The 26,437-nt window shown below is 42.0% G+C and overlaps 1 protein-coding gene and 1 pseudogene across 3 annotated transcripts in view; both read left to right on the top strand.

Moving 5' to 3' along the window:
- The window catches only part of LOC148033440 (uncharacterized), an 85,494-nt gene that overhangs the window by 19,356 nt on the left and 39,701 nt on the right, over positions 1-26,437 (top strand). The window lies entirely within an intron of this gene.
- Positions 6,553-9,343, top strand: LOC148033441 (uncharacterized; annotated as a pseudogene). Its single transcript, XR_015691463.1, has 4 exons — positions 6,553-8,026; positions 8,114-8,429; positions 8,587-8,776; positions 8,893-9,343. The product of XR_015691463.1 is annotated as an uncharacterized LOC148033441 (transcript).

The raw sequence follows: 26,437 nt of genomic DNA, 5'->3' as shown, positions 1-26,437 counted from the left end.
TTAAATGCAGCCGACTGACTGTACAGGCAAATGTTGCATCTAGTGTGGTCATTGAAGAGATCTGTGACATTGGAGAGATACTTGTTGCAGCCTCGTGATGTCATGGTAGTAATAGGTGATATGCACATCACTAAAAAGGAGGTGATTGATGCTTTACTTTCAGCTCATGATGGGCTGTCTCAATCATGTCTAGTGGATAGTGGTGTCTCTTTTTATGTCACTCTCTCTTTGGAGTCATTTTCTCAATACACTTCAGGTTGCCTTGGCAAGGTTTACTTGGGTAACAATTATGCATGTGAAATAGAGGGTGTAGGTACCATTTAAAAGAGCTGATTTTGCATGATGTCAGATATGTACCTAGCACAAAGAAAAGTTTGCTATGAGTTGGGTAGCTTGATGCAAGAGGTTATTTTACATCTTTGGTGGTGGATCTTGGAAGGTCCACAAGGGCTCTATGCTGATTGTTAAAGGCAGCAGAAAGGGGACTTTGTATTATTTGCATTGTAAAGCATTACTTGACAAGTTTTTAGTTTTGGCTGAAGTTCCTTCATAGATGGAACTTTGGCACAAAGGACTTGGTCATATGAGCTAGAAAGGCCTTTAGGTTCTCTCCTCTTCAGGGAGATTTAATGTGAAAGGCTTTGGTCTGGACTTTTGTGATGATTGCATATATGGAAAACATGTAAAGTCTCCTTATTACTATGGTGTTGTTAAGAAGTCGAATGCTCTTGGCTTAATACATTCAAATGTGTGCACTATGCCTGTTAATTCATATAGGGATACACAGTACTTTGTTACTTTTATTGATGATTTTAGTAGAAAGTCATGGGTGTATGTATTAAAGAGAAAAAAGGAAGTGTTGGATGCTTTTAAAAAGTTTCATGCTTTTGTTATCACACAGAAAGGGCTTAAGTTAAAAGCTATAAGAACGGATAATGGGGGCAAGTATATTTCTAATGAGTTCAAAAGGCTTTGTGAGATGCATGGCATTAAGAGGGAGTTGACAGCCCCTTACAATCTTGCATCAAATGGCGTGGCTGAAAGGTATAAAATCGCACACTTTGTGAGAGAGTTAGATACATGTTGTCCACAACTAATCTCCTGCAATAGTTTTGGGGAGAGGCTCTTAAAACCGCAGTTCATGTGTGCAATCGCTTTCCCAATCGTGCATTGGAAAATGGCATTTTTGAAGAGGTTTGGTCTGACAAACCTGCTTCATATGACGATTTGCGTGTCTTTGGTTGTGATGCTTTTGTGAATATTCTTGTAAAATCAGAGGACCAAACTAGACATGAAATCCATCACGGGCATCTTCATGGGATATGGAGATGAGGGAGAGATGGGATATAGAGTTTGGCTTCCTCAGGATAGGAAGATTGTACATTGTCGAGACGTAGTATTTAATGAGGCAAAGTTGGTGGAAAATGCTACACATGGTGACCTTGACAAGAAGAAGGTCTAGTTTCAGCATGAACAACCAGCCATTCAGCAACCATTAGCTGAAGATTTTGTTCCTTTTGATGCTGAAAATGAGTAGCAACCTATTGTGTTATAGCCGGAAGATAATGGACAGAAAATTGATGCACATGATGGAATAGGACAGCATGAAAAACATGCTGAAAAAAGGTTACAGCAGCAAGAAAATGTTGAAAACCAGCCACCAGGTGATTGTGTGCACATACATGAGGATGTAGGCCCATTGCCTATCAATACAGATCATCGGGTAAGAAGGTCTACACGTGTCAGAAGGCAGCCATAGAGGTTTCAGCCATCTTTGGATTGCATTTTATTGATTGATGAAGGTGAGCCTTTGACATTTAAAGAAGCACAGTCATGTGAAAACAAGAGAGAGTGGGAGTTTGCTATGCAAGAAGAGACGAAGTCTCTGTATGCAAATAATACATGGGAGCTTGCACCTTTGCCCAAGGATAGGAAAGCTATTTCTAACAAATGGGTTTATAAGGTGAAATGTATTGATGGGAAGCCCAAATACAAGGCATGTTTGGTTGCTAAGGGCTATGCATAGAAGGAAGGCATAGACTTCAAGATTTTTTTTCACTAGTGGTGAAGATGACTACGTTGCGTGTTTTGTTTGATCTCACCTCATCCTTGGATTTAGAGTTGGATTAGATGGGTGTGAAGATTGCTTTTCTTCATGGTGACCTAGATGAAGAGCTATACATGAAATAACCCGAAGGTTTTGCTATTCCAGGGAAAGAGCATCTAGTTTGTAAGCTGAAATGTAGCTTATATCGGCTAAATCAAGTCTCTAGACAATGGTATAAAAAGTTTGATACTTTTATGCTCAACCATGGATTCAAACGCAGCCATGTAGATCACTGCTTATACACTAAGAAGGCTGATGATGGAAGCCTTATTGTGTTGGTTTTATATGTGGATGACATGCTGATTGCAGGAAAGCATAAGAGTACTTAACATACTTTTAAAAGGCAGTTAAGTTCAACCTTCTCAATGAAAGATTTGGGAGCAACTGAACACATTTTGGGTATGCGCATTGAAAGAGATAGAGGGCAGCACTTGTTGTTTCTCTCACAAGACAAGTACATCAGCAAAGTACTTGACAGAGTTAATATGGCTGATGCTAAGCCTCTTGGTGTGCCTTTACCACCATATACAAAGCTTAGCAAAGTTGATTGCCCAAAAGATGATGCAACTGCTACTACAATAAAAGGCATACCTTATGTATCAACTTGTGGTTCTTTGATGTATACCATGGTTGCAACTCGTCTAGACATTGCTCATGCAACAGGAGGAGTTAGTAGATTCATGTCTAACCCTGGCAAACCATATTGGGAAGCAATGAAATGTATCTTTAGATACTTAAAAGGTACACAAGACAAGTGTATATGCTATGGAAAGGGTGCACTAGAGTGCAAAGGTTTTGTGATTTGGACAAGGCAAGAAATCTTGACACTAGAAAGTCTACCAGTGGGTATGTCTTTACTTTGGCTGGTGGAGCTATTTCTTGGTGTTCAAGATTGCAGAAAATTATAGCACTGAGTACTATATGGTGGTTTGGTCAAGGATTTTGGTCTTTCTTTATGTACTCCAATGCTTGGTTGTGATAGCTAGAGTGCAGTATGTCTGGCTAAGAATGCCATGTTTCATGCACATACCAAATATATAGACGTTCGGATCATTTCATTCAATAGGTCTACAATGATGGCCTTGTCACACTGACTAAGGTCAAAACCCAAGATAACCTTGCAGATGCTCTCACTAGAAGTCTTGCAAAGGCTTAGCATGAGGTTTGCATTCGACTAGTGGAAGTTGGATAGTTTAAAGGCATCACTTCGGGCCTTTAAGTGGGAGGTTGTTGGGTGTAAAGCCCCTTTGGCTATAAACTCTCATTTATCCCATGCGTATAAACTTACGAGTGTGAACACACCCTTTACTTGTACCCTAGCATATAAATACATTTTTATTCTTTGTGTACCGGGCAATATATTGGTATAGTCTTACTCAATTCTCTCAGCTCTCAGCTCAATCACTGCTCATTCTAGTGTTGCATTCTGTCAACACTTCAGCTCAACGGCTAGCCTTTTGACAATGTTGACAATACCTATTCTTCTTAGGTACATTTTGCCACCTTGGTTTAAGAGAGGATTGGATGTTTCCTTGGGTCTCACTAGATGAGGTCTGAGTGGAATTTTGAGGTTTCTTACCCTTCTCTAACTATCCGTTTTGAGAAGTGGCAACAAGGGTCCCCATTACAGGAGATACCCCATGAAATTGATTGAACAACGTAGCATATCATAAGAGCTGGCACTCAAATTCATAGAATGTGGGTATAGTGGGTTGTGAGATGACCTACTGCACAAAGCTAGAGTATTTCCTTGGCAGCTTGTTTAGGAACAGTGTGATATGGTCATCAGGGGACTTAGGAGCCCCTGTCATAGAGAACCCAATGAGGAGTTACCGATACTCAAACAACTTGACCTTAAGGTCATTCTTATCAGTAATGGTGAAAATTTAAAGCTCATGGTTAAGATTAATGCAATGGGTCCTATCCCAAGCCGAATAGCGGTCAGTCAAGTGTGCCCAACACTCTGATGCTAAGTTGAAATGCTAAAGCTGAGAATGAAACTCAGGTAGTAAGCCTTGCATTAGCTTAACTATAGTGGAGGCATTACGAGCCTTCCATGAGTGGACGACCTCGTATGGAATAAGTGTGGGACCAGGTTGGGGTTTCAAACCCTATATAAGATTCCATAGATTTTGGGAGTCTAAGACATGCCTCATCAATTTGGACCAAGTGGTGTAGCTAGATGGGTTGAAATGGGTTTTGTCATTGAATGAGTTCTTGGTAGATGAGGAGCTAGAACCATGAGGTGTCGATGGAGGTGGATAAGTGTGATGTGGTGATGGATAAGATGGTGGAGGATAAGGAGGGGGATAAGAAGTAGGGTAGGTAGAAATAGGCTATTGATGTCGAATGAGTGCCGATTGCTACGGAGGCACTGGAACAAATAGAATGACCAAGTGGTTCACTAGGTAAAGCCATAGAGGTGAACTGTAGTACCAAATGATCCACACTCGAAGAATGTCCTAGAGAGGGAAAACTCGAATGTGTGTCTGGGAGGATGATCTTTCATCACGGGTACACCACCTGAATAGGAGAAAGAAAGAGTCCTAAAGGTTGTGCCTAATGAAGGATTCCTTGGTATGGTGTGTGGTGGAAACATAGGTGCACTTAATGGAGGCTGAAAGGAATGTGAAGCAAAAGATGAGGGAGGGATGGATGGGAGCCCTAATGGATTTGTCATGGGTGTAGATGTGGGAAACATCATTGGTTCCTTTTGTCCATTAAATGCAACAAAATGAGATGTACCCACTCCATTATGACTACTAGAAACAAAATTATTTGAAGGAAAAGGAAGAGTAGGGATACTTACGACTTCTTGCTTGTTTTTCTTACCTTGTTTGGAGTTTTCAAAGAAATATCTATCTTCCTCATTACTTCCAAACCAAAAGATCTTATGTATTACCCCTTCTTCAAGAGGATCTCCCAAACCATGAGGAATAGAAGAATCATATACCATATAATCAGAAACAAGTTTGTGCATACCTAGCACTGGAGAAAAGAAGTAAGATGGAAGTGATATGTAATCCGCACTAGTTTCCACTTGAGGATGGTCAGTACAAAGTGGAGATTTCTTCGTACCCGCATGGTCAATAGTTCTGTGCACTGAATCTAAAGGAGAAAACTCAGGCTTTTCTTCAATTTGTTGTTGAGCCCTATGCATAAGGATGAGATTGTACTCAAAGCTGAAATCTTGTACAGTCGATGGACTCCATGGTAGTCTGAAGTTTCTGCATCCATGCCAGATCTAGCAGGGGCAAGTTGGGAGGCCCACATTTGCTCGTTTCTTGACATGTTGGGTTGTGGAGTTTGGAGTGGTATGTCAGTGTTCGAAGTCATCTGAACCTTCTGTTGTTCTTACTTCTACAAATGAGCTCTCCAAACAAGTCCAAGGTTTCTCAAAGAGAACTTGGCTCTAATACCATGTGACGAGATGCTCTAAACTCAAAAACACAATGCCAATTGTACGACAAAGCATAAATTGATAACACAGAATACAACTAGGGTTAGGATAACTTAGAGACAGTGAACAAAAATAATAATGAAATGAATGACTGTTGAATATACAATGCTTATGCAGCAAACACACTGTGCAGAGAGTGAATGCTATACCACAAACTCTTGTATCTCGAGGACATAGTTTCTAGAAACGGCGTTTCTGGTGCCCAGAAACAGGACGACCATTTTTGGCCGTTTTCATTTCTAGGAAACGGCGTTTCTGCCAGACAGGGAACAAGTAGGGTAAAACCCCCAAAATAGGCTGCGTCTCTTAGTCGCCTGCATATTTCGTCTCTCCCCCTGCTTGTTTTGGACTCTCCTACTGCTGCACCTGCTCGAACTGAAGCAACCGCGCTTGAACTGCTGCACATCAGCCCGTGGTCACTCAGTAACACTGAAAGCTCTCTTCTCGAAAGGTAACCTTCAGTTGTGAACATTCAGCTTGTTTTCTTGTATATTTCAGACCTGAATGTCTGCAATTTTCAGCCAAGATATATGAAATTTTTTGTCCTGCCCATTGTGTATGCACTATTTCAGCCTTGTGTGTCATTTGTTTGTGAACATTCAGCCTGTTTCATGTAGATTTCAGACCTGAATGTCTGCAATAATCAATTTTCAGCCAAGATATATAAAATTTTTTGTCCTGCCAGTTGTGTCCACATTATTTCAGCCTTGTGTCATTTGTTTTTGAACATTCAGCCTGTTTCATACAGATTTCAGACCTGAATGTCTGCAATAATCAATTTTCAGCCAAGATATATGAAATTTTTTGTCCTGCCAGTTGTGTGCACACATTTCAGCCTTATGTGTCATTTGTTTGTGAACATGTAGATTTCAGAACCGAATTTTTGCAATTTTCAGCCAAGATATAAGAAAATTTTTGTCTTGCCAGCCATGTTCACATTATTTCAACCTTATGTGTTATTTGTTTGATGTTTGGACAGCTTGCAGCCAAGAAAATACCATGGCTCCTGATCCTAATTGGCGCCATGTTACTCTCATAATCTCATATGAGGGGTCAGGTGGATCTAAAAGGTGGAAATGTATTTATTGTGGCATGGTGAAAACGGGGGGTGTCACTAGGGTCAAAGACCATCTTGCTCATGTGCCAAAAAGAGACACAGCTTCATGTGCAAATGTGCCAAGAGATGTGATGCTTTCTCTTGATTTATGGAGGAGGCAATGGCTTGGTCTTCCGACAGTTGATGCAGAACAAGACCAAGACTTAGCCACAGCTCAGCAACAAGAGGGTAGCACAAGTGCGGTTGGACCGTCAAAGAGAAGTAGGGTTGCATCAAATCTTGTTGCAAGTGCATCCGCTTCAGCCTCGGTCTCTTATTCACGTGCGACGAGGACTCCTTTGCCTCAACCTGATGTTTTAGGTACTCCTAGAGGTTCATTACAGAGGGCTAGCATACATGCTGCTATGCAAAAGCAAGCCATAGCTGAGGCAACTCGAGAGTTGATGAGATTGTTCATTGATGTGCTATTCCCTTCCATGTGGCTAAAACAAAGCAATGGAGGCGAACCATAAAAGCTATCAGCTGCATTGGATGTGAATGGGAGGGCCCATCCTTAGAGGTACTACGCACATGGGAGCTCAAGAAGGAAAAGGCATGCATTGAGGCTCAATTAGAGCCATTGAAAGATGCATGGAAGAAGTATGGGTGTATCGTTTTGTGTGATGGATGGTCTGACATCCGTAGGAGAAATGTGTATAATGTCATGGTCTCATGCTGTAAGGGCACTATGTTTGTGAAGGCCATTGATGCCTCTTTGCGAGGCCTTGTAGTGACAGGTGCATTTATATGGCAGCATTTACGGGATGTCATCTTGAAAATCGGGCTTGAATATATTGTGCAGGTTGTGACGAATAATGGAAGCAATTGTGTCTCTCTGGGCAGCATGTTAGAGGAGGAGTTTCCAAGCATTGTATGGATACCATGTGCTTCTCATTCCATTGATCTTTTGATTTGAGGATATAGGCAAAATTCAATGGATTGAGGTCATATTCAGCACGGCCACAAGTATGGTCAATTTTGTGAGGAAGAGGCCCAAGGTTCTTACTATATTTTGCTCATTTAGCCACCTTAAGCTCTTAAAACCCTCCACCACTAGATTTGCCTACATCTTTATTGTGCTTGAGAGATTAGTGCGCGTTCACAAGGAGTTGGTGCGCACTATATGGTCTGATGAGTTCATGCAGTGGGATGAGTATGATTATCCAAAGACCATGGCATTTCGGTGCAATGTCATGAATGATACTTGGTGGAAAGATGTGGAGACTATGGTGAGAACTCTCAATGCTATCTACACAGTTCTATGCATTACCGATATGGAGGGTAGCACTATGTGTCTTCTTTATGAGTATATGGATAAGATAGAAGAGGCTCTAAAAAAAAAAAACTTTTTGTCCTCGGACAAGTAAGTAACTCTTGAGTCTTTATTTTACAAATTAATATTATATGTGTGAATTTTGAGATTTGAATAACTATTCTTGAGACTTGACAGGACTGATCAAATCGTAGCTGTGTGGGAGAGGAGATGGAATTGGTTTCATAGAGCAATTCATGCAGTGGCCCATGTCTTGCATCCTCTTTGGCGAGATAATGAGCAGAGTGAGTGTGAGGAGCTAGAGGAGGGATTCATGGAGTATATGACAAAGGTGACAGGTGGCGATGTGTCAATGCTTCAAAGGATTGAGGATGATCTTTTGACATTCCGCAATGAGAGCTTGCATTTTGATAGAGAGACTGCGAAGTTGAGACAGACTCGACTTTAGCCTCTGTCTCATTGTGGGAAAAGTATGGAAATTGTGCGCTCACAAATAGTAATTTGTAATCTCAAGATTTTTTTAAATAATTATACATAATTACATATTTGTAATTTATTATCACTGGCATTCATTGCATAGTTTGATTCTTGAAAGTTGAATCTTAGATTCTTATGGCTCCGTTTGTGTTTCTATTTGAATGATGATTTATAGAAACGCATTGCTATACGAGTTCTCTCACAAGATTGTAGCTCAGGCCCTTGTGAGAGAAATTGGAGTACTTGGGCTTCCATACAAAGAAAAGGAATAAACTTACCATTGCTCAGTTAGAGAGGTTGGTCTTTTGCCATTGCAACCTCCAACTGCTTGAGAAAAACGATATTCATCCTGAGCCTACATTGGTGATTATATTTATATTTTGCTAACAGCTTATGGTCTTTGAAGTTTGACTTTTGAATGTCAATTCTGGAATCTAAAGATGATAACTTTTTTAAATCTCTATGTCAAATAAACACAGGTAAATATTGACAAGATCGACATAGAGAAGGTAAGGTTTGTTCCAGACATTACTCCAGAGGAGCGGGACATATATACCATGCTCTACCGGGAGATGATAGCCCCAAGCCGTACCACGCGCAGTAGGACTGCTTCACAACATCAGAGAGCCATAGATGGAGCTAGCACTTCAGCTGCTCTAGCAGATTCAGGGGCTTCTGATAGTTTTGGCTCATCAGCTGATGTGGATATCGATGAGCCAGAGGAGGATCAGGATGACAGCACCTCTATTGACTTAGATGATGTTGCTACAAATGCTTGAGCCTTGAGCCTTGATTTTATCATTGATGTTGAGCATTGTTGACAGTTGTCAGTCGCTTATGTTTTTCTTCATGGCTGGCCAGTGGCCGTTGTTTGAACTTTAAAATTATCAGTTCTTTGAGATCTCATATCTTACTTTGATGTTTGACTCTTGAGACATGTCATGACTCACATGATACATCATATGATCATTGCTATAGCTTGTAGTCTTGACTCTTGAGTTTTTAATTTGGCTTTTGTTAATGTTAGATGTATCTAGATTCTAGAATCTAGGTTGCCTTCTTTTGAAGTTTGAATGATGAATGATGAATCTTGATGTATCATGTATCTACTTAGTACTATGATCTATCACTGGTGACTACTCGTATTACCATGAGTGACGAGTGATGAGTCTCATGAATGATGAACTTGACTTTTAACTTTTAAGTTTTGATTATGATTCTTGGATGACAGATATTATGATGTTAATATGTTACACTTTTGTTTCAAAATATTGCAAGTTATGTGAAATTGCTGCGCAATGTGATTTGTGAAATTTAAATCATGGGTCTTGGAAGTTGGATTCTTGTGCTAAAAGTTAAGATTGTTTAGTCACCAGTGACTCTAGTCTCTAGTATACTTAGTATGTGTATATATATGTATACTTAATCATATTTTATTGGTTTCTCCGAAATGCTGTTTCCACCAAAATTACAAATGGCCGAAACTCCGAAACTCCGTTTCTTCAAGTTTTCGAAACTCATGGAAACTATGCTTGAGGATTAGGGTAGGGGCAGTGAGTTAGAGTGTGTTGTACTCGGAACGGATCTTGAAATGTAGCAAGGTAGCCTTAGGATGTCGAATACTAGCAAGCACAGCCAAGGAAGGCTGCGTTTGATGTAGATGGTAGTGCAAGAGAGAGAAAGACTAAAAACGTAGATGAGGGGAGAGAAATATTAAAAATACATGTGAGGAGAGAGAAAACAGCAAAATGCAGCTTATTTGGACTAGGTGATAGTTGTAGGAGAGAGAAAACTGCCAAACATAGCCAGCAAAGGTTGTGCGATAGCTTGTGGGAGAAGGCAATAGTTGAGGAGAGAGAAAACTAGCAGGCGGCAGTTCTAGAAAGCAAACGCAGGTTGGTTGATGATGTGGCAAGTTGGCGACACTAAGGTAAACTAGCATCAGTAGTTGCTTGGCTGAGATCAGCTTTGAATAGTGGGTGGAAGGTTGGAAACAAGTGCCAGACTATTGTAGACAGCCATAGCCAGCTTGGACCGCGATGTCCTTTGCGTCCAAGGTGTGGACAACAAACTGAAAGTCCTGAAATATGCAAAAACGAGATTAGGAAGAGTGGTGGGCTGCATGCCTATTTATAGAAAGTTTGGGGCACCCAAATTAGGGTTTTGCATGTGGGACACAGTAACTCTCTAGTATTGTGTTTCTTTTTAAAATAAAAGGTTTTTTAATTTAATTAAGCATGTTTTGGGGTTATTTAAGTCAAGCTAATGCATTTTTAGCTCAATAACATCTTGGGCTACTGTCAAAGTATCAAGCTATGTCATCTTGATCGTATCATTGGATATAACCCATGGATAAAATTTCTTATCTTCATATTGAAAGGAACTTCATTAAGAGATGTAAATTTAAGAGAAATAGCTACAATTGTGTTGATATATGTTTCTACATTTTCTCCTTGGCCTTGCTTTAGCTCATCCCATTCTTATTGCACATTGACTTCAAAGGATGAAGGCAGAAACTTCTTGTTGAACATTTCCTTAAGACTTTTTCTAAGACTTGGGTTTCTTTTCTTCTTGAATAACTTAGAGCCACGAGTTTAAAGTGACATCTTTTATATGTATTTAAACCATCTAATCTTTGACTTTTTAATATTATCTTCACAACCAAAATCAATATCAAATTGTCTAGTAAAAGATACAACTTTTAAGAATCTCTCTTACCATAGAAAATAATAAACTTGGTGCTCTTCTCTCCAAGCTTTAAGTCTCTTTTAGCATTGTCTTTCTTTGCTAAAAGCATTTTAGTAAGCATCTTTGGAGATTTAGCTACCATGGAAATAGCTGATTCTTTGACTTTATTCTTGGCTTCTCCATGGAGAGATTTTTGGGACAAGGTTATAAATTGGGTGGATCCTCGAATGATAGGTGATGTGTTACCATTTGTAGACTTTGTTGCACCAATAATATTGATTTCTATCATGCTGAGATAGGCGTTTGCATTGGGTGTGGGCTTGCACGATGATCACAGAGACCCAGTGTGCACATGTTTTATAGATAGTAGAGAGGAGATGGACATGGATGCATAAGCCCATCCATGGTTTTGGAGTATTGGTACATCCAATCTACAAGTCTCCGATGGTCATGGACGATAGAGAGCTTTGTTTGGAACAACTTGCATATTTGACTTGTGTGGTCTATCAAGAAAATGACAAAAGAGACCAGAGAGATGATAGGTTTTTGTAGAGAAAGACAGTGTGTGTGACAAACATTGAGAGATAAGAGAAACTCAGAATCACAAGAACACGGTGATGATGCATTGAATTATGTTATGAGAAGAAAAGCTGATATAATGGAGCCAAAGCTCAAAAGATAATTGCATTGTCCTGTTTGAATCAAGTAGCAACACGTGTGGGGGATTTGCACAGTGAAGGGAGGGAAACGTAGTCCTTCGGGTCGTGGGCTATCAAAGTAATCATTGGAAGGTAAAGGACACTGTCGAGAGATTGAACCACAGTCCTTTGATGCCGTCATGGATGAAGAAGATGATCACCAGTTGTCGAGGGAGCGAAGCGCAGCTCTCAGATGTGGGGTGATGCCAGATGTGGGGTGACGCCAAGTAGGAAGATGATGACGCTAGGTTGGGGAAGGTGACGCCAAGTGTGGAGGGGGTCTCCTGGTAGTCAAACACAAATTTGCTGAAGCTTGAAGGAAGTGGAAGAGGTTGCCAGCTATGGAGACCTCACGCCAAGGTAGGAGTGCTGTTGCCAATAGTTTGATGATGACGTGAGTAGGGTGGAGCCTCCAAATGCAGGACTTGAGATATGGGACAAGGTGCCTAAAGGAGAAGAGGAAGGGCGACCATGAATTGCATGTTCTCTGGTAGAGGTATGGGCAACAGTGGAAGAAGAGTATGGGAGTGATGGAGGAAGAGGGGTGAAGAATGACTGAGGTGGTGTATGAAGTGATTGTCTATTTATAGGCACAAGCTGTCTAGGGTGGTGCACCACTATGTGGGTGCCCACTGAAAAAGTGACCAAAATGTGGGCACTAGCTCTTTTTGGGGCTGTTAGTGCAAAAACCTAAATGAAGTGTGTAAATTGAAGAAGTGGTTTCTCAACAACCCCCTCTTAGGCCCAAAAAGGAAGGAAGAAAGAGGAGCGAAGAGAGAGGAGAAGAAGAGGGAGAGGATCCTAAAGATCCAAGATTTCCCCCTGGAGGGTAACATGTAGTAAGGAAGTGTAGATGAGATGAATTGTAGAACCTAACTTCAACTTGAGAGAGAAGCCACGAGCTCCGTAACTTCATTTTGGAAGTAATTCGAAGGCCTTGTCACCTAGTTGTGGTTGAACCTCCAAGGCCTCATAAGACCAGCCTTCCTTCTCGGATAGGGTGGTTTAACCTGATTAAGAACTTAATTACAGCAATTAGCAAATGAACATAAACTGAAATGCTCACTTTACCTTCATAAACTTGGATAGTGGACACCTTGTTGGCCCCAAAACTGGCACCCCTTTCGGTATTTCTTTAATTTCAATTGCTGATGGATAAATTACAGGCCGAGATTTCATAATATTCTTGGCTGATTCAAAAGCCCCTTTGTGTTCCAATAATCAACAAAGCATTTGGGCAAATTGCCCCTTGATTTTCACCCAGGACTTGCTCTAATGGAACCCCAATTGGTCAAATGCTACCCCAAATTCACAATAGATGGGCTGGTATCTGAAATCCTCACAATTCCACTAATTTCCGGTGCTGATTTCAGTGTACAATGCCTTTGACTGATAGCACGGGTCCCAAGGTGGTTGCTAAACCCTAATTACTGCTGTAATTTAGGGTTTACAACAGTAAACTCTTTGCTGTCCACCAAATTTGGCTGTACTCTGCTATCCATGGCTGAGAATTGCTGAGAATACTTGAGCATAGACTGGAGGAGATGAGAGAATGCTGTAGAAAGAGAGAAAAACAGCTGAAATGTATATTCTAATCCGTAGCTTTGATGACAAATCTGATGGCACCAACAGCTTCAAAAGGGGGGTAAAACACCAGCTCAGTTAGCGAGTCCTCCTCTCCTACTGCTGCCTCTCTTGAGGCGGAAGAGAAAACCTGCTGCCCCTTGTCCTGTCGCAGCGCGCGATCAGTCGTCGTCGCCTCTCAGAGCCAAATCTGATCACCTCCTCTCCCTCCACCAAGCTCCGAATGGCTGCCATTTAGCTTCCAACAGCCTTCTCCCTAGTTGCATGCGAAAATTTTGCCAAGTGGCAGCCTTCCTAATGCATTTTCAACCATTAAATTAAATTTTCAGAATTAATTAATTCTGAAAATTAATTTCAGCCCTTTTGACCCAGCCCAAAATTAAACATGCCCATTTGGAATGAAATTGGCTAGGCCATTTGCAACTTGGAGTGGTTCCCAACCTCTGTGGACCTTTAGACTAGCATTAATTAATTAATTAATGCTAGTCCCTAGTGTCACCACTGACACTTAATGGCCAAACAATTGTCCTAGGGTCCAACGTGGCACCAACTGACCACCAAAACGCAGTTGGCATAACTTAACACAACTTTTTCCTTTAACACCCACTGCATCCTTGGGGTCCTTGGTCCGTTCCCATGAAATAACTGCCATGTGCATTACATGTGCTAAACAACCTTGCACATTTGATTAGTAACTTAATCAAATGTTACTAGCAAGATTAAAGCATCTCAAAATTTCATGTCCCCGTGACAGATCTCCCCCTTGAAAACCTTGCAATTGTCCTCGATTGCACTACAGTGGGCCAAAGCAAAAGTATATTGCACTGGAATTTCAATTTGGCACGACAGTTACCACAACATTGGCCACTATTGTCAAACCATTGCATATGCGCAAAACTTATTGAAAATTTCCAACCAACAAAACATAATAGAAAACTGGAAAACAGTCCAAAACTGTTGCTAGAAACCATTGGATGCATCCATAACTCATGTTTCTCAACCGTTCTGACTTCAAAACCACAATAAAGCATATTCTCAGCATAAACCATGGCTGAAACTTTCAATGACATTCGTTTACATGTGGCTGTCCATGGAATCAGCTGTAAACCATTAAAAACTGAGCATGACCTGATCATAAACTGATCATTGATTGATATGAGAACTGATCACAAATGACTGCAAATGTGACTTCAAACTGATCACAAGCTGATGGTAAAAAAAACTGATCAGAAACTAATGCAAAAGCTGATGCAAAACTGATCCCAAAGTGATCATAAATAGTTCTCAAATTGATAAAAAAATGAGCTGAAACTAATCAGAAATTGATCTCAAAATTGAGGCAAAAACTTATGCCAAACTGGTCCAAAAACTCATGCATAAGTAGTCTTAGAGCCGTGGTGACAACCATACTCATATACATGTATCTCATAGTGACTAGTACACCGAGTAGTGACCTCATGGCAGACATACTGTCAGCACAGTACCTTAGATGCATGCTGAATACATCCGAGATCCACTACATACGAGAGCTATCCAAAATCGGTGGAGTGGAAGTGCTGCCTCCCCCTTGAGCATCAGGCAGTCGGTTCTAACTGAAAGGCATCAAGATAAAGTTGCAACAACTGAGGATGGTCTACCAAGTCATCCTCTTCCATCCATTTTGCATCCATTGGTGAATAATTTTGAAACTTCACCAAATATCTTCTGGAAACTTTACCTGTGACCCTCCTTTCCTTATGTGCCAAAATCTGCTCGGGTACCAAAATCTCATCTAGTTCCTCAACCTCTGGCTGAATTTCAGCAAATCCATCTTCTGGCACATCACCACGAAAAGGTCTCAACAAACTGACATGAAAGGCATTGTGTATCCGCCAATGTGGAGGTAATTTCAGCCGATATGCAACATCGCTGACCTTTTCCAACACTTGAAAGGGCCCATAGTATCTCATGCTTAACTTTGGATACAACCTCTCTCTTCCCTTATTCTTTTTCAGCCTTGCCTTTTCGAAACACAACAATATATAATTGCCCTTTGCAAATTGCAAAGCACGTCTATGGCGATCAATTGCCCGCTTTTGCTTGTCCCGTGATCTCTGAAGTGCATACTTTATCTTTGCATAGGCTGCATCCAAGCTTTCCACAAAGCGATCAGCCTCAAAGATCTTATCCTTAGCATGCAAAATAGGTGGAACCTTCTTGCCACCCTCAATCACCTCAAATGGAGCCTTGCCAGTGGAACTATGCACCGTATTATTGTATGCAAACTCAACCAATGGCAAATACTACTCCCACTGTGTCTTGTGGTTTGAAACATAGCACCTCAAAAGATCCAACACTATGGAATTTGCTTCCTCAGAGTGACCATCTGTTTGCGGATGGAAGGATGATGAGAATTTCAGCGTGGTACCCATATTTTCAAACAACCCCTTCTAGAATAGACTCATCATTCGAGGGTCTCGATCACTGATGATCGACTTAGGCATACCATGATACTTGAAAATGGAACTATGCACTGTATATAGTATGCAAACTCAACCAATGGCAAACACTACTCCCATTGTGTCTTGTGGTTTGAAACATAGCACCTCAAAAGATCCAACACTATGGAATTTGCTTCCTCAGAGTGACCATCTGTCTGCGGATGGAAGGATATGAGAATTTCAGCGTGGTACCTTAAATGGAACTATGCACCGTATTATTGTATGCAAACTCAACCAATGGCAAATACTACTCCCACTGTGTCTTGTGGTTTGAAACATAGCACCTCAAAAGATCCAACACTATGGAATTTGCTTCCTCAGAGTGACCATCTGTCTGCGGATGGAAGGATGATGAGAATTTCAGCGTGGTACCCATATTTTCAAACAACCCCTTCCAGAATAGACTCATCATTCGAGAGTCTCGATCACTGATGATCGACTTAGGCATACCATGATACTTGAAAATGTGCTGCATAAATAATCGTGCCATATGATCAGCCTTTATCTTCTTCCTCACTGGAATGAAATGGGCTTGCTAAACCTGCAAATAATAGTCCATATTCCATCATTCCCTGTAGGTGTCCTAGGAAGCTCAAAGATAAAATCGTGCCATATGATCAGCCTTTATCTTCTTCCTCACCGGAATGAAATGGGCTTGTTTGCTAAACCTGCAAATAATAGTCCATATTCCATCATTCCCTGTAGGTGTCCTAGGAAGCTCAAAGATAAAATCCATAGCAATGCTCTGGCAAGGCCTATCTGGAATAGGCAAGGGCTGCAACAAGCCCGACATCTTTTGCCTATCATGCTTTACCTTCTGACATATGATGCATACCCTAACAAACTGCTCTATATCATACCTCAAAGCTGGCCAATAAAAGAAACGCTCCATTGCCTTGACTGTGGCATCGATACCTCTGTGTCTTGCATACGGAGGAGTATGACTTTCAATGATCACTCTAGGCCTCAACTGCTTTGTGACACACAATCGTCCATGCATCAACAGAAATCCTTCTCTTAGCATAAAATGCTCATGCCTTTGGCTATTGCAAAGCTGATCATAAACATTAGCAAAGTCCGAATCAACAGCATATTGCTCTTTCATGGCATCCAACTCAGTGTGATAAACCATAGTGACGGCTGAAATTTGTGGCTTATGTGACAGTGCATCAGTCACAACATTATTTTTACCACCAATGTGTACAATCTGAAAATGAAACATAGAGAGAAAATTTACCCATCTCATATGCTTCTCTGACAACTTTGTTTGCAAAAATTCCTGATTCCTTTGGGCAGCCCACATACATATTTTTCCACTTGCTCATGAAGGGGTACGGCACGATAAGAAGTGACGGGCAGCAATGCATCCCAAAACTTCTTATTATATTGCTCTAAATTCTTGCATTCCTTAGCATCAAGCTTGTTCCAAGCTGTCATGATGTCCACCTCAAAGGTACTAGTCAACCAATTCGATGCAAACATTTGCTTGAATTGTACCCATGTTGACGGTGCTCTACGTTGCATCAAGAGTGTGGACCACCACTGCAATGCATTCCCCTTCAAGAAAGTGGCTGCCTTTCGAATCTTAGAGGATTTGGTGAAGTTTCCCCCTGAATAGGCTGCATCAAACTGCTGAATGAAGGTCAAAGCTTTCAGCCTATCTTATGCACCACTGAAGGACTCAAACTTCACTGCTTTTCCACCCTCATCATAGTCTTTTGCTTCCCCTTTGGAAGTCAAGTTGTCATACACTGGCTGCTGCAAAAAAGGTGCATTTGCTGTATTTACATCATGATCAAGCCCAAATGAAGCATTTGGATGACCAGCAGTCATTCGTTGAGCCCCATAAGCATTCGGGGGTGCAGATGCATTGCCAAACATTCCACTTTGTGCCCGAGGCATCAAGCCAATGCTACCATACATAGGGTTTTGCACATTTCCAGCCATAATCGAAAACAATGGGCCTTGCACACACCATGCATTGGCTGCTGCATACCATAGGGATTTGTGCCATGCATTCCCGTATGCGGCCCTTGGCCAACCATTGCATGAAAAATCGTGCTACCACCAAAGTATCCTGGCTGCCCCATCATAGCATGCATGCCCGGCTGTCCAAAATCCATTGGATTGGCACTTCCACAATGGCCTTGCATTTGCATTCCTTGCCCCATAGGTACCAACTGTTTAGCTTCATTGGCCTCTCTAGGAGCTTCAAGTGAAGGATTTGGCACTACCTTCGGTGCATCTTGCTGTCCCGAAGGTGTAGAAGTTGACTTCTTCTTCTTGCCCTTGCTGTCCTTCTTTGGAGCATTCAAAAATCGGGTGAACTGAGGATCCTTTGCCAATTCAGCAAAAAGATTTGTTGCTGTCCTCATTTGATTCTTGAACTGGCCATCAAATTCCTCTTCACTTTGCTGGTCATCTACCTCATGATGGCTTGAAGGCCCTGCATCTTGCCCAACAACAACATTTTCAGCTTGTTGTCCATCATGAGAACCTTGTCCAAGATTAGGCATTGCATTTCCTTTATTCTGATGAGAATGTCCATACTGAGAGGCATCATCACTGCTTGATTTCATCTCACTATATGAAGACATATTGCTGTAATTTCTCAGCTGAGCACAAAAATCAGCACTAGCACAAAGCTTTGGCTTGCAATCAGGTGCCTCGAGCTTACCAAATCAAGACATTGAGTGATTATCCTGGCAATGGAACCATGAAACGAGCCTTCCTTCTTGGATAGGGTGGTTTAACCTGATTAAGCACTTTATTACAACAGTTAGCAAATGAACATAAACTGAAATGCTCACTTTACCTTCATAAACTTGGACAGTGGACACCTTGTTGGCCCCAAAATTGGCGCCCCTTTCGGTATTTCTTTAATTTCAATTACTGATGGATAAATTACAAGCCGAGATTTCACAATCTCCTTGGCTGATTCAAAAGCCCCTTGCTGTTCCAATAATCAACAAAGCATTCGGGCAAATTGGCCCTTGATTTTCACCCAGGACTTGCTCTAATGGAACCCCAATTGGTCAAATGCTACCCCAAATTCACAATAGATGGGTTGGCATCTGAAATCCTCACAATTCCACGAATTTCCGGTGCTGATTTCAGTGTACAATGCCTTTGACTGATAGCATGGGTCCCAAGGTGGCTGCTAAACCCTAATTACTGTTGTAATTTAGGGTTCACAATAGTAAACTCTTTGCTGTCCACCAAATTTGGCTGTACTCTGCTATCCATGGCTGAGAATTGCTGAGAATACTTGAGCATAGACTAGAGGAGATGAGAGAATGCTGTAGAAAGAGAGAAAATCAGCTGAAATGTATCTTCTGATTCGTAGTTCTGATGACAAATCTGATGGCACCAATAGCTTCAAAAGGGGGTTAAAACACTAGCTCGGTTGGTGAGCCCGTCTCTCCTACCGCCGCCTCTCTTGAGGCGGAAGAGAAGACCTGCTGCCCCTTGTCCTGTCGCGGCGCGTGATCAGTCGTCGTCGCCTCTCAGAGCCAAATCTGATCACCTCCTCTCCCTCCACCAAGCTCCGGATGGCTGCCATTCAGCTTCCAACAGCCTTCTCCCTAGTTGCATGGGAAAATTTTGCCAAGTGGCAGCCTTCCTAATGCATTTTCAGCCATTAAATGAAATTTTCAGAATTAATTAATTCTGAAAATTAATTTCAGTCCTTTTGACCCTACCCAAAATTAAACATGCCCATCTGGAATGAAATTGGCTAGGCCATTTGCAACTTGGAGTGGTTCCCAACCTTTGTGGACCCTTAGACTAGCATTAATTAATTAATTAATGCTAGTCCCTAGTGTCACCACTGACACTTAATGGCCAAACAATTGTCCTAGGGTCCAACCTAGCACCAACTGACCACCAAAACGCAATTGGCATATCTCTTTAACACCCATTGCGTCCTTGGGGTCCTTGGCCCGTTCCCATGAAATAACTGCCATGTGCAACATTTGATTAGTAACTTAATCAAATGTTACTAGCAAGATTAAAGCATCTGAAAATTTCACGTCCCTGTGATACCTCGATCTAAGTGGTACCTGAAGATCTTGGGTATCAATAGGTGAAATGATTGCTCGAAGATAGCCATTTCAAAACAGTAAATGGTGGGTGATGAACCTCATGATGAGTAGGTGCCCCCCAAAGGGTGGAGGTGCAAGGTCCCCCTTTGAAGTTGAAGTAGAAGGCCCCCTCCGAGGGCAAAGAGAGTACATCTCCCTCTGAATCTCCCTTTACGAGAGAGAGGGAATCTAAAAACTCATGGATCATAGACTCCAAATCATTTGATGATGAAGAAAGTGCCGTCGGTTATATGAAAGAAGGTATTTGGGGTATCGAAGATGTCGAAGAATTCCTAGAGGTGGCCTCTTGAACCTAAGTAGTTGAGGGTGGGGAAAGGTGAGGCTCATGTTGAGCCGAGGGTAGCAATACCCACTGTCTCTTAGTGGAGTGGACTACTAAGCCGAAGTAATGGAAAGTGTCGAGCAGCCATTGTCTTGTGAAGGAGCGGACTGCTGAGGGAACGATACCCAACAATCAGTCTCTCTTAGGGAAGCGGATTGTCAAACTATGGGTTGTTGAGGTGGCATTCTTGAATCCTTAGAAGAAGAAGCAACCTACGTAGTGCATTGCGGTGGTCGCGAGGAGGCTGTGGTACCAGTCGATTCTTTTGTGGCTCGAAAGGGCTTAGAGCGCATCAAATGCTTCTTATTGCCTTGAGCATAAAAATCTGAAAGTCGGTGTAGAATAAACTTTGCGGCCGGGAAGGGAGAGGTGGCACAATGAGTGCGTGGGGATAGATGCATATGCTTCGGTGGGGTAGGGAGTAAAGGTCCATGTCGAGAAGCATTAGTGGAGGTTCTGGTGATGCCGAAAGAGGAGCACCCAGTGGTGTGTCTATCTGTGTGGAGAAGTCATAGCACAAGGGTGTCAACTTGTAAAGGGAGGGTGGGTGGAAGAGGAAGAGAAGAGTATCTCTATCTCTTGGTGATGTAGTGGATATGAAGGGGGAAATTAGTAGATGATGCCGAATCTGCAACTTCTCTTTGCCTTCTCTGATGCAGAGGATCTTCATGGCTTATTGAGCACCTTTGGCTTTGATACCATGTCAAGAAAATGACAAAAGAGACCCAATAGGGTTTGTGGGGAGAAACACAGAGTGTGTACGGCAAACACTGAGAGAGGAGAGACTTTGAAACACAAGAACATGGTGATGATACATTGAGTCATGCTATTAGAAGAAAAGTTGATACAATAGAGCCAAAGCTCAAAAAAGATAACTACACTATCCTGTTTAAATTAGGCAGCAACACTTGTGGGGAATTTGCACAGCGAAGGGAGTGAAACACATCTCCAGCAAGCAGTGGGCTATTAAAGTAATCATTGGAAGGTGAAGGATAGCTATCAAGGGAGCAATTTGCAATCCTCTGATACCGTCAGGGATAAAGAAGATGATCACCAGTTGTGGAGGGAGCGCAACGCAGTTCCTAGATGTTGAGAAGACAACTTGGGCAGAAAAACACAATCCTAGAGTGTGTCGGAGCTATCAAGCACAGGGAGAGTAGCCCAGATGCTGATGCCAAGGGATGGATGATGACGCCAAATGAAGGGACAACCACCAGGAGGGTAAACACAGCCTGTAAAGGCTTGTCAACCCATAAATGCGGTAGGAGCGATGTGGCCAATAGTTTGATAATGATGCTAGTAGGATGGAGCCTCCAAACATAGGACTTGAGTGATGGGACAAGGCGCTTGAAGGAGAAGAGGAAGAGTGACCACAAATTGCGATGTCCTGGAGTAGGGGTATGGGCAGCAACGGAGTAAAGAGGGAAGAGTGTGGGAGTGACGGAGGAAGAGGGGTGAAGAATGATTGAGGTAGTGTAGGATGAATGGAGTGCCTATTTATAGGCATAAGCTATCTAGGGTGGTGCATCACTATGTGGGCTCCCATTGAAAAAGTGACCAAAATGTGGACACTAGCCCTTTTTGGGGTTGTCAGTGCGAAACCCTAAATGAAGTGTATAAAATGAAGAAATGGTTTCTCAACATTGCTTGGTGGGAGAGATGGTAGCAGCGTGTCGCTTGGCACCAGATATTGAAAACGAAGGTTGATCAGGTGCTATGATGACTCGTGGATGACCACAATGTAGTGTTGGAAGAGCTAAGATGCTATGTAGATCAGAGAAGGCATGCAACATTTTCTTCTCCCACTTTTTGGAGGAGAGAGTCGCTTGTGAAGCCTCACTTTTGGTGGCAAAATTTTGGATATATGCTAGAGACTCCTTAGGCCTCAGACATAAGAGTCCTTGCTTAGGATTGCTCTTTGGGTGCATGTGAGAGAAACTAGAGTGCCTATCCTCTCATTCATTCCAAGATTCATAATCGGCTTAGCATACAACAGTTAGAGCGGCTAGTCTATTGTTGCACTAACTTACGCATGATAAGGACTATGATGAGCATGGGTAGTCTAAAGTATGTAAATACTTAAATCATAAAATCTAAGTCATGATTCATAAATTTAAATGATAAGTTAAGTTTTAATTTGTTATTTTGAAGTTTATACTTTATAATTTAGTATCTATAATCTTATGTGCATTGTGTAGGTGAATGTTGGTACATTCAAGTTGACGGGTGACACTCTTTCGAGTGTACATTAGGAGGTGGATGAGGAGGAGGAGATGATCTTTGGAAAGCTCTATTGAGTGCTTTTAGTAGGAGATACAAGTGATACTCGTAGTTAGCACACTTGTGGGCAAGGAGTTTAAGTAGGTGGCAACAGGGGCATGGTCATTTGGTGCCCTCCAACATTGAGAAGAGGTGGTTTGAGTAGCTTGAAGATATATGTGAGGCGGGGCTCTAGTAGCTCCCATTGTGTGCCTCATGGTGGCATCCCCCCTTACCTACATAGCCATTGCCTAGGGAGCCATCATTTGATGATGATGGTAACCTCATTAGTGAGGATAAGTATGAGAGTATTTCACCATCCGATGCCAAGGAGTCATCTTTAGACTCTCTTGATGAGCACTCATATGGTTTTGATGATGATAATGATGTCTTAATCATAGGCCTCTCTCTTTTTGGTATCATTGTATACACTATGTTCCATGTATGTACTAGTTGTATTGCATGTGGTGTGTGCATGTGATCGTGAGGGCCTAGCATATGCCAAATTTGACTTTTAATCTCATGTATTCTTCTTATTTTGTAATGGCATTGCTATTTGTACTTTTAACATATGTTCTATCATTTATAATTTTAACAAAATTAAGTTATTTTTTTTTCCTGTACTAATATCGTATTGTACCTTATAAAGTCTTAAGGTACCAGCAGTTCAAGGTGATGAGGAATGAGTGGACAGCAGTATGAGTGCCAGAAGTGAATACAAGGTTGGAAGCATAGAAGACTATTGCAGTAGGCTGCACAACCAAGAGAAAAGAAAGAGAGAGAGTGAGAAAAGTGAAACAGAAGAACATTGCAAAGAAGAACACAAAAGATTGCTTGGGTAATGGAACCCATATATTAAACATAAGATAATCTTAAGGTACTAATATCGTATTGTACCTTATAAAGTCTTAAGGTACCAGCAGTTCAAGGTGATGAGGAATGAGTGGACAACAGCAGGAGTGCCAGAAGTGGATACAAGGATGGAAGCATAGAAAACTATTGTAGTAGGCTGCACAACACAAGAGAAAAGAAAGAGAGTGTGAGAAAAGTGAAACAGAAGAACATTGCAAAGAAGAACACAAAAGATTGCTTGGGTAATGGAACCCATATATTAAACATCAGATAGTCGCATACAACAATGAGTGAGTAGCTGTGCGAGTGTTGGTACCGGTTCCCTCTCTCCAATCGGATTTGCTCTAGAAGGTTACAAGTAAATGAATGAGTGTGGGGAGAGAGCCAAACAATAAATAGGCCATAAACAACAAAAAGTTGGCTAATATAAATAATAACAAAATATGCAAGTCAATCAACTAAAATGCCCCATCTGCCATAAATCAAACCACTTCAATAATTAGGTGCCTATAGAAAGAAATGCACAATAATATTTCAAGCCCATAATACTTGCACAGCCTCACTCATGGACTTATCAACAACTAACACCCTCTCTTATAGCATGGGTGATTTGATACAATACAATGATATAATGATCATGGCTCATCATAGTACATACAACAAGGACCATCACAATAGGACCATCGATACCCAAGTAGTAGTCAATCAAGCTACCGCCAAGGTGCCTTGGAGTGTAATGTCTCCCCCCATGAGAAACTCCCCCCCCCCCTTAAAATTCTTAAATTTTTTTGAAATTTTTTTACTCTCCCTCTCTCTCCCCTTGCCATGTGCATGGTGGAGAGAGAGAGAGAGTGAGTAAGAGGTAGAGAAGGGGGGGCATGCAGCCCCCCAGGATGGCGGTTGGCGTCGTCCTCCCCCCCCCCCCCCCCCCCCCGGGCCCCCAATACCTCCCTCCCTCCCTCCCCCATTATAAGGGGGACAGCGCAGCCTTCCCCCTCGCTCGGCACGGCAGCAAGCCCTCCCCCCCTCCGCTTGGAATGGACAGCGCCCCCCTGCGTGTTGGCAAGTAGCGGCCCCCGTTGTCCTGGTCAGCACACCACCCCCCCTCCCTCGTAAACAACGCCCCCTTGGCCCTGAAGGAGAAGAAGAAGGAGAGGAAGAAGGGGAAGAAGAGGGAGAGAGAGGAGAAGAAGAAGAAGAAGAAGAGGGAGACAGAGAAGGAGAAGAAGAGAAGATGAAGTAAAACAAGAGAATGAGAGAGAAAGAGAAGGTTCTAGAACCTTCTAAGGTTTTCCTCCCCCCTCCTTAAGCCTTGTTTCTACTCATCCTTCCCCCTCACTTAAACCGCGGGAACATTGCCACTATTCCCTTTAAATTGAGGGTTACCAAATTCCTAGCAAAGCTATGGAGTTCCTTGCAAGGTTCACACTTTGAGGAAGGAGGACGAGAGCTCGTCCGACGCGATCGAAGTACGAGAGTGGGAGCTGCGAAAGGGGAAAAGAAGCAGACTGAATCAAGTGGAACTGTTAATGTCTCAACACTTGTGGATAAAAATCAGGTTTTTCTAAGACCCAGGATTTATGTTAAATTATAAGTTCGTAAATATAGTTTAAACGCATTAGAACTTGGGACGGAAAAATTCTCTTGTTCTTCCAGGAAGGGGAGACTTACATACTAGGGTAAGGATGTCCTAGTGGACTCAATGTGCAACAACATTTAGGAGTTAGATAGGTAAACTATCTAGGGAAAAATTCCTATGAAGACCTAGTCGATGCTAAGGTTGTTGGAAAGGGCGGATCGCTAGTCCATAACTCGAAAAGAATGAGTTGAATTAGCATTCGACTATGTAGATTCTTGTTCCTTACAAGCAAAGGCGAACTTAGGGGAAACCCCAATTCCCAAGGTATCGGATCTTGCGGGTTGCAATCGAACTAAGGAAGAATGCTGAGGGTATTCAGGAAAGGAACTTTACCTTAACAGGAATGTTGTACAAACCACCAAACTTGTCTATGTTTGAAACAATAGGACAATGTTAGCCTTTATCAAATCAGGATCAAGGGGAAGACTACTTAGATCATTTAAAGGATCTAGAAGGAATTTGTTAAATTGACCTTGTGAAGCCCTAACCCAAGGGGGAGAACGAACTTTATGGTAGTTGATTTATGCTAGGCATGTTGCTTGGAACTGTTGAAATGGTTTTAACGAAGGTTAATCTTGTTAAAGATAGAAAAAATGATTGCTAAGCAGAGTGGTTACTTGCTGGATTAGGAAAGGATGTTTTCCTAGTTAAAGGATGTTAGGCTGGTTATTTCAGCTTGATTGTTTCCGAAAGGATACTTAAGGATTGGTTGTGGTTTTGGATGAATATCCAAGCGATTATATTTTCATGGCGGGAATTGTAAGGATAAATTGCCATGGGAACAAAAGGGATGTTTTCCCTAGTAAATGTTATTGGGCTGGTTGCTTCAATTGTGGACGATTTCCCAAAAGGATAATTAAGGAAGGATGGCGCTAGCTACCCCCGCGAACCACGAAACCCTAACCAAGGGGGTTATGAATCCGCGCCGGGAATGTGGACCGAACCCATCGGGAGAGGTCTCTCTGTGGAAATTACTTGGCGTAAGAGGACGCTTGGGTGCCAAGGGGGGCTCTGGCCGTAAATCCCAATGCCTCCGGACCCTACACAAGTGTTCTACGTGACTGGAGATGGGATCTGGAGGCCTTGATACTAGTTACAAGGCAGAATCTTGGTAGGATAAACCTTTAGGTTTTTTATTGCCGAGAGACGGAAGGATTTTTCTGCGGAGGCAGAAAGGGACACTTAATTCTCCTGTACGGGCGGGAGACAAACATTAATCTGAAGATAAGTTAAGGAAGTGTTTGATCTTGTTTTATCTTGTCTTAGTGTCTGTGCCCTAAATTACGTAAAGGAACCTGTGATTAACGGGTTAATTAAGGAAGCTGCTTTTATGTGTCAAACATAATGTGGTAGGTAATTAGATAACTAAAACAACCCCCGAGGGAAGCACGATGGATGT

This window comes from Lygodium microphyllum, chromosome 7 (genome assembly GCF_053477565.2).
Source record: "Lygodium microphyllum isolate KBCC chromosome 7, Lygodium_microphyllum_v1.1.10, whole genome shotgun sequence".
NCBI lineage: Eukaryota > Viridiplantae > Streptophyta > Polypodiopsida > Schizaeales > Lygodiaceae > Lygodium > Lygodium microphyllum.
Note: the sequence above shows the minus strand (reverse complement) of the source record. Positions and strands in the feature narration are given on the sequence as shown.